Raw genomic sequence first — 8,010 nt, 5'->3', positions numbered from 1 at the left:
CGCCCTCTTTGTCTCTCGCTTCCTTCACCCCCCCCATAAAGGGGCATTGTAGTAAAAGCGGTAGGGGGGCTCTTTCCAAAATTTTGCTATAGGGCCCTCAAACTTCTAGTTACGCCTCTGAAACTTGGTAAAGTGCTGGGAAATGGTGCTGATGATTCAATGTATATGTATCTGTCTCTCATTTCTTTTTCCCTAAAAAATGTGGTAATGTGGGCTAGGTGACATGAAGGAGATTGCTAGACTAATGAGGAAGAGGAGGAGATTGCTGCTATTTCAGGGAGACTCAGGGAGCAGAATGCAGGAGGGGAGGCAACTATGGAGTAATGTATTTATGCAGCAATATGAATGTTTGTCTTGTGGTTGAATTGGTACTCTGTCTATCTATCTATCTATCTATCTATCTATCTATTTATTTATTTATTTATTTATTTATTTATTGGGAGTATTTGGCCCAGTTGCAAAAATATAATTTTGCTCCCCAACTTCTCAACTCCAACCCTAGTTCACAAGAGGCAGAGGGTGACAGTATAAGGGAAGGGGAGGCAGAGGTTGACAGCAGAAGACAGGGGAGCAGAGGGGGCACTGGGTGACAGAGGCAGAGGGTAACAGCATAATGCAGGGAGAGGTTGACATATAGAGGAAGACAGTGACAACAAAAGGCATGGGAGGCAGAGGGAGACAGCAGCAGGTAGGAGAAGGCAGAGGGTGATGGCGAGCAGTGGGTTACAGGCATAGGCATGCGCACCCAGTGCCAGATTAAGCCTTCGGGGGGCCCGGGGTACTTTAGCCAGGGGGGCCCCCTTGCACTTGTCATTACTGGCCGCACACTGCATGGGAGAATATTACACTGTCAAAACACAGAGTAAAGGCAGTATAAACTTGGGTAACTGCATATATTTATATATATATATATATATATATATATATACACACACACACACACACACACACACACACACATACACATAAATACATACAATATGAAAAGCCTGTGTTTGTCCTTCTGCACCTTACTCTGTAGGAGACCTCACAGTCCTAGTGCTGCCTTTGATTAAAAACCCTCCCATGACTAAGCTGCTGCTGCTGTTCTCCATGGGCATGTAATGAGATCCATCAATTAGAGCTCAGCACAAACCTCTCAGCCTCTGCCCTCTGGTTTAAAGTATCATGGGACTTAGTCAACTCCCAGTAATGCACTGCACACTTGTGCAATCAGTGTGCCTTGGCTCCCGATGCTCAGCACCATTAATCATTGTCACATTGGCAGATAGGTGAAGCTGCAGCACTACCCCATTCCCATGCACAAAACCTTTAGCTAAAAAAAGAACACATGCCAACCACAGGGGGCCCCTAGCTAGTGGGGGGCCCAGGGGCACTGACCCCTTGTGCCTCCATTATAATCCAGCCCTGTGCTCACCACATTTTATTAGGTGGTGCACCATCAAAGGGGTGTGTCTAGCACCACCTATTGGGCGTGTCTAACACCCCCCAGTCAGGCATGTCTACCATCTATTGGCACTCACTACAATATAAAACATCTCTCAGCCACACTATAATCTCCTGTCTATTTCAGTTTAAGGGCCAGATTCTCTACGCTTCAAAAGTGATAAAATGGAGAGTGATAAACAGCCAGCCAATCAGCTCCTGCCTGACATTTTTCAAACACAGTCTGTGACATGGCAGGAAGGATCTGATTGGCTGACTGTTTATCACTCTCCATTTTATCACTTTTGAAGCTTAGATAATCTGGCCCTAATCTGGCCCTAAATCTTCTAATTATACTCTGTGTAACAGTACATGCAAATAAAGACAAAAACATATATGGATGACGCAGGTATGTACTGATAGTACAAGTAACCATATCGCTAGCGGCAGGGAGGTGTTCATAAGGGTGGGCACAGCATTAGGGGGGCCTGTGCACCCCTAAAACTCAAGGTGTGCATGCCTATGGTTATGGGTGACAAGGAGAGGCAGTAGGTGGCACTTGTCCTGCATGGTGCGGAGAACAGGGGGCATGTACCATGGTGGGGCCAGTGGTCTCTATTCTGTCTGTGACAGGGGCCCTTTGTGCTTGCCAGGTGTGAGCAGCCTTTAATTCACAGTCAGCAGTGAACATGGAAAAAAAAGCGGTCTATTGACTAGAGACAGTATATGGCTGTGGTCAATAGTGCTGATAGGTGGCAGGACTCTTCTATCAGCTGGTACGGAAAAGGTAAGGGGCAGGTCCCTCAAGCAGTGGGGTCCACCCTGCTTTCTGCACTGGCCCATACATCTGACATTGCACAAAATGGTCTGTGAGGATGGTCTAAAGACCTATTTTCCCTTGAGTCTCCGTGGCAGTGTAACAGTGTAATGTTATGGTGTTGTTAGTGACTATACAATTCAGTTGTAATGGTTATAATGAAATTGAAGCAACAATGACCCCAAAGATTTGGAGAGAGATACATTGGACAGAGGTAAAGTATCAACCAGCCAGCTCCTAACTGACAGTTTTCACTCACAGCCTGTAACGGTCTCTCTCTAAGGCTTAGTACATAGACCCCAAAATGAAGTATATATTTGATTGTACAGTATTTTAAAGATATGGTAGAACTTGCCATATATCCATAGCCGAAAAAAGCAGCAACCACTGTAAAATAGTGGAGGTAATGGGCGCTAATGATAGAATATATATAAATATAATATAAAAAATAATATAAAAAAATCCACAGATATTTAAATTTATAGATGCATATATATCATAAAGTCCAACAATGTAGTATTCTATTGATAAAATCAGCAAATCCCGTGGTGTGCTAGTGTGCTGTATACACACGAATAATCCTATTCTGCTATATAGCAATATATCCATAGCCTGACAATTAAAGACAGGACGTTCTGGTATATTGTGTACAAATGGGCATAATGTCAAGAGGTTCTGAGAAGGGTAGGAGACTATAAGGGCAAATAGGAGAATATGACGTGGAGTTTGAATACCCGCCTTAGAGAGAACCAATCTTGGCCATAGGTAATAATGCAAAAATACTGCTGATAAACTTTAGTCTTAAAAAAATAAAAAATCTAACCAGTATAGTGTTGGTCATGTCCTATCTGTAGCGGAGTATTTGGATTTTAATACGGCAGAAATTATTTATAAGAATTAGGGATGAGCGGGTTCGGATTCTGGGAATCCAAATGCTGCCAAGCACCCCCAATCTGATCCCGGACCTGAGCATTGCTCAGGTATTCCCGCCCAGACTCAGAGCTCAGAATGAGGCAAAACGTCATCATCTTGAAAGATCTGGACAGTGTTTATAAGTCCAGGTTCGCCGCCATCTTCACTCCAGCATTGGATAGAGAACTGGAAGGAAGGGTCCGTGTCACTGGTGGTCTGGTGTTGAGCACGTGGGGTGGTGACCTGGTGCTGTTCTGTGGTGGTGTCCTGTGCTTTGCTGCTGTATAAGTGCAGTCCTGTGCTACTGTCTTGTCACTGTGCTGCCATAAGTCCAATCCGTTGGTGCTGTGCTGCCTAGTGCTGGTGTCCTGTGCTGCCAAAAGTCCAGCCCTGTGGTGCTGTGCTGCCTAGTGCTGGTGTCCTGTGCTTCCATAAGTCCAGTGCTGTGGTGCTGTGCTGCCTAGTGCTGGAATCCTGTACTGACATAAGTCCATTGGTGCTGTTGTATAAGTTCAGTCCAGTGATATAGCTGTATAAGTCCAGTCCAGTGATACAGCTGTCCAGTCTAGTGGTACTCCCATTAAAGTCCATTGGTACTGTTGCAAAAGTCCAGTCCAGTGTTACTGTTGCAAAAGTCCAGTCCAGTGATACTGCTGCATAAGTCCAGTCCAGTGGTAATGCCGTTAAAGTCCAGTGATACTGCTGCATAAGTCCAGTCCAGTGATACTGCTGTATAAGTCCAGTCCAGTGGTAATGCCGTTAAATTCCAGTGATACTGCTGCATAAGTCCAGTCCAGTGATACTGCTGTATAAGTCCAGTCCAGTGGTGCTGCTGTTAAAGTCCAGTTAGACTGCTTGCTGTATAAGTCCAGTCCAGTGATACTGCTGCATAAGTCCAGCCCAGTGATACTGCCGTTAATGTCCAGTGATACAGCTGCATAAGTCCAGTCCAGTGATAAGTCCAGTGATACTGCCGCATAAGTCCAGTCCAGTTGTAATGATGTTAAATTCTATTGGTACTGTTGCATATGTCCAGTCCAGTGATACTGCTGTATAAGTCCAGTCCAGTAATACTGCTGTATAAGTCCAGTCCAGTGATACTGCCGTTAAAGTCCAGTGATACTGCTGCATAAGTCCAGTCCAGTGATACTGCTGTATAAGTCCAGTGATACTGCTGCATAAGTCCAGTCCAGTGATACTGCTGTATAAGTCCAGTGATACTGCTGCATAAGTCCAGTCCAGTTGCACTGCCATTAAATTCCATTGGTATCCCTGCGTATGTCCAGTCCAGTGATACTGCTGCATAACTCCAGTCCAGTGACACTGCTGCATAAGACCAGTCCAGTGATACTGCTGTATAAGTCCAGTGATACTGCTGCATAAGTCCAGTGATACTGCTGCATAAGTCCAGTCCAGTTGTACTGCCATTAAATTCCATTGGTATCCCTGCGTATGTCCAGTCCAGTGATACTGCTGCATAACTCCAGTCCAGTGACACTGCTGTATAAGTCCAGTCCAGTCCAGTGATACTGCTGCATAAGACCAGTCCAGTGATACTGTCACCATTGAAAAAATGGTGGAGGAGTACATTGGTGACAGCATCCAAGTAGGCATGTCAGACAGTCTGTGCCAGTAATGGCAGGAAAACAAGGCAATTTGGAGGCCCATCTTCAAACTGACTCTATTTTACCTGAGCTGTGCCCCCTCCAGTTTGTCCTCCAAAAATAGTTTTTAGTGCAGCCTGGAACCTGGTAATTGAGCGCTGTAGGAGGTTGCTTCCGAAAAATGTGGAGAAGATGATGTTCATCAAAATTAATTATTAATTCTTCAAGGAAGACCAGCAATTGCCTCCAGAGTCTACATAGGATTCTGTAATTTTGGATTCCAGTGGGGACAAATTGATAATCTGTGAGGATGAGGATGTACACATTGAAGGGTGTGAGGAATCAGAGGATGAGGACAACATCTTGCCTCTGTAGAGCCAGTTTGTACAGGTAGAGATAAATTGCTTCTTTTTTTGTGGGTGCCCAAACAACCCAATAATTTCAGCTACGGTTGTGTGGCAGATCCTGTTGCTGCAATGAATGGTTTGTGCGGTAACACTACCTGCAACAGAATAGATTAGATTTGAGTTATCAAACGGGAACCTGCACCTGGGAGTCACACACTAAAGCATTCAGCGCTGATGTCCATCATGAGAATGAAACTACTGGGTTGCCAAATCTGATTAACAGGTACGGGTACCATTGGTACCAGCTTGGTCAGGAGGACTGACCACTGCGGTAAGCAGAACTGCCACCTAATTCACTCCAACTATATATGAGAAAAAGGAGACAGACTGTCAAAGTTTTCATGGATGTAATTCCTTATACAAAGGATTGTTGAAACAATAACAGTCTGGAAGAATCATATCCTCCACCGATTTTCATTGCACAGCCTTATTCCACACACCAGGTGGAAGGACATCAGCCCAAAAAAGCTTCTCAGTTCTGCTTAAGTAATCACAAATAGAAGTTATTTCGGGTAATCACCTTTGCGCTCTCTGCAGCCTAAGTTTTGGTTGGTCTATATGGTTCACCTACCATACATAACACTATACAAAGAAAAGATACCAACTATTCCCTGGGCGCAGATTGAATTATTTTTCTCACAATTTTTATTTCTCCCCTTCTCTCTCTCAGGTGAGTACCCAAAAAGAAAAACATAGGGGGGACACAATAGTGTGATATTGTTTTTACAATTAAAAATTCCAAAGAAACGTCAATATTTTTGAGTTTTTTAAACCCGTACCCTAAGATGTGGTCTACTATGTAGAGTAGACTTCAATCACTTTTGGGGAGCGGTAACGTCACCAGTCCAGCATCCAATTTCCTTGGGTGTATATGCAAGAGAAGTGAAGCTTGTATAGTTAAGCACCGCTTAATTTATTTGACAACAAACATAAAAACATTCGGAGTATAACAGTGGACTCTCACCGGATCAATATGTCCACAAAAGGATGCAGACAAATAAGGCAAAGGTGTTAAAATCCCAGGCGTCCCCAGAGCCTCTTGGTCCAGCCAGATGAAGTCCAATGTCAAATCCCTCCTCTCCACGCCCAACGCGTTTCAAAACCTGGTGGTTTCTTCCTCAAGGCATGTGGAGATACATGAACCAATCCTATATTTATACCCCTATTGGGGAAAGCCTATTACCGGACATGGAATTTCCTAACATCTAGTTATACCTATTTAACAATAGCATACAATAAAATCCAAGCCGGGTTTTCTTCTCATCCTTTCTTTTGTAGATGAGAGCAGGTAAAGTTAATAGCAGCATCTTTTCCGTCTCTCCGTCTCCCACCGGAAGCGGAAGTGACGTGTGCGTTCCACGTCGGTCACTACACTTCCTCCTTATGCGTTCCATACACACAATCGTACCCGGACTTCCTGGATCCGTCTTTTGATGCTGGACGGATCTGTTTTGCTATGTTTGACATCTTATATACTCAATTTTATGTCCTCCGGTCGCCATTTTGCCAGCGTTTTTTACATATGAAAAAAGAGATAGACATATATGAGCATATTTCGATATAATAAAAAAATCTAATCCATGATTATAAAATACATAATAAAAAATGCCATAGAGACATGCATTTATTAAAAGATTAATTATTTAAAAAAAAAGTTTGAATCACCAATTATAAAATCAATACAAATATCCACAATAAAAAATCCTTATTATTGTATAAAAATAAGTATCAATCCCTGGGGGCCTACATGAACCATTTTAGTTCAAAGTCCTTATTGAGACCCCCAGGGATTAATTTTTGATGTTCAAAGATCAAGGTAATTTCCTGCTTGGCTAGGATGGTGGCAATATCACCCCCTCTACTGTTGCCACTGACCTTTTTGAGTACATAAATTTTTTTAATAAAAATCGGATTGCACTGGTGTTCATTTTTAAAATGTAGAGACAAAGCATGTACTTCCAAGCCTTTACGAATATTTCTTACATGTTCGCTCATTCGAACTTTAAAAGGCCTGCTTGTCCTACCTATGTAAAACTTATTACTGCTTTTTGGCCAAAATTAACCTTGAAAAAATATTAAGAAAATTAAACACAAAAAAAGTACAACAAAATCTTACATTCAAGGAAAGAAAAGGTCTTAAAACATTGAGAGATGATAAGAACCTGATTATAAAACCTACAGACAAGGGAGGGGGTATAGTCCTCCTGAATAAAAAGGATTACGAGGAGGAGATTTATAAACAGCTCTCCAACATTGTAACATATAAAAAGATGAGAGGAGACCCCACTCAGAAAATTATTGCTCTTGTAAAAGAACTAACTAATAAGTTCAACAAACTAGGGGTCATAACAGAGGAGGAAAGCACATTTTTAAACATCGATTGTCCAATGGTCCCCACAATTTATGTGTTACCCAAAGTACACAAGGACCTGATAAATCCCCCCGGAAGACCGATTATTTCCGGGGTGGACTCAGTGACCTCAAATTTATCTTTGTTTATAGATGTGCATCTTCAACCCCTCGTTGTAAAAAATCCTTCACATTTAAAGGACACATCGGATGTCTTACAATTTATTAAAACAATAAAATGGGAGAAAGACCTTTTCCTCATAACAGCCGATGTTACATCACTCTATACCATCATCAGCCACCTACAAGGTATAGCAGCAGTCAAAAGGACATTATTAAACTCGGATTTAGGTACAAAACTCCAACACCTCTTGTTGGAAGGTATTGAATTGATTTTGTACAACAACTATTTTGTCTTTAAAGAAGAATACTATGTACAAAAAAGAGGAACCGCCATGGGCACCAGGTTTGCCCCAAGTTATGCCAACATCTTTAT

This window comes from Crinia signifera, chromosome 3 (assembly GCF_055691185.1).
Source record: "Crinia signifera chromosome 3, ASM5569118v1, whole genome shotgun sequence".
NCBI classification, from domain to species: domain Eukaryota; kingdom Metazoa; phylum Chordata; class Amphibia; order Anura; family Myobatrachidae; genus Crinia; species Crinia signifera.
Note: the sequence above shows the minus strand (reverse complement) of the source record.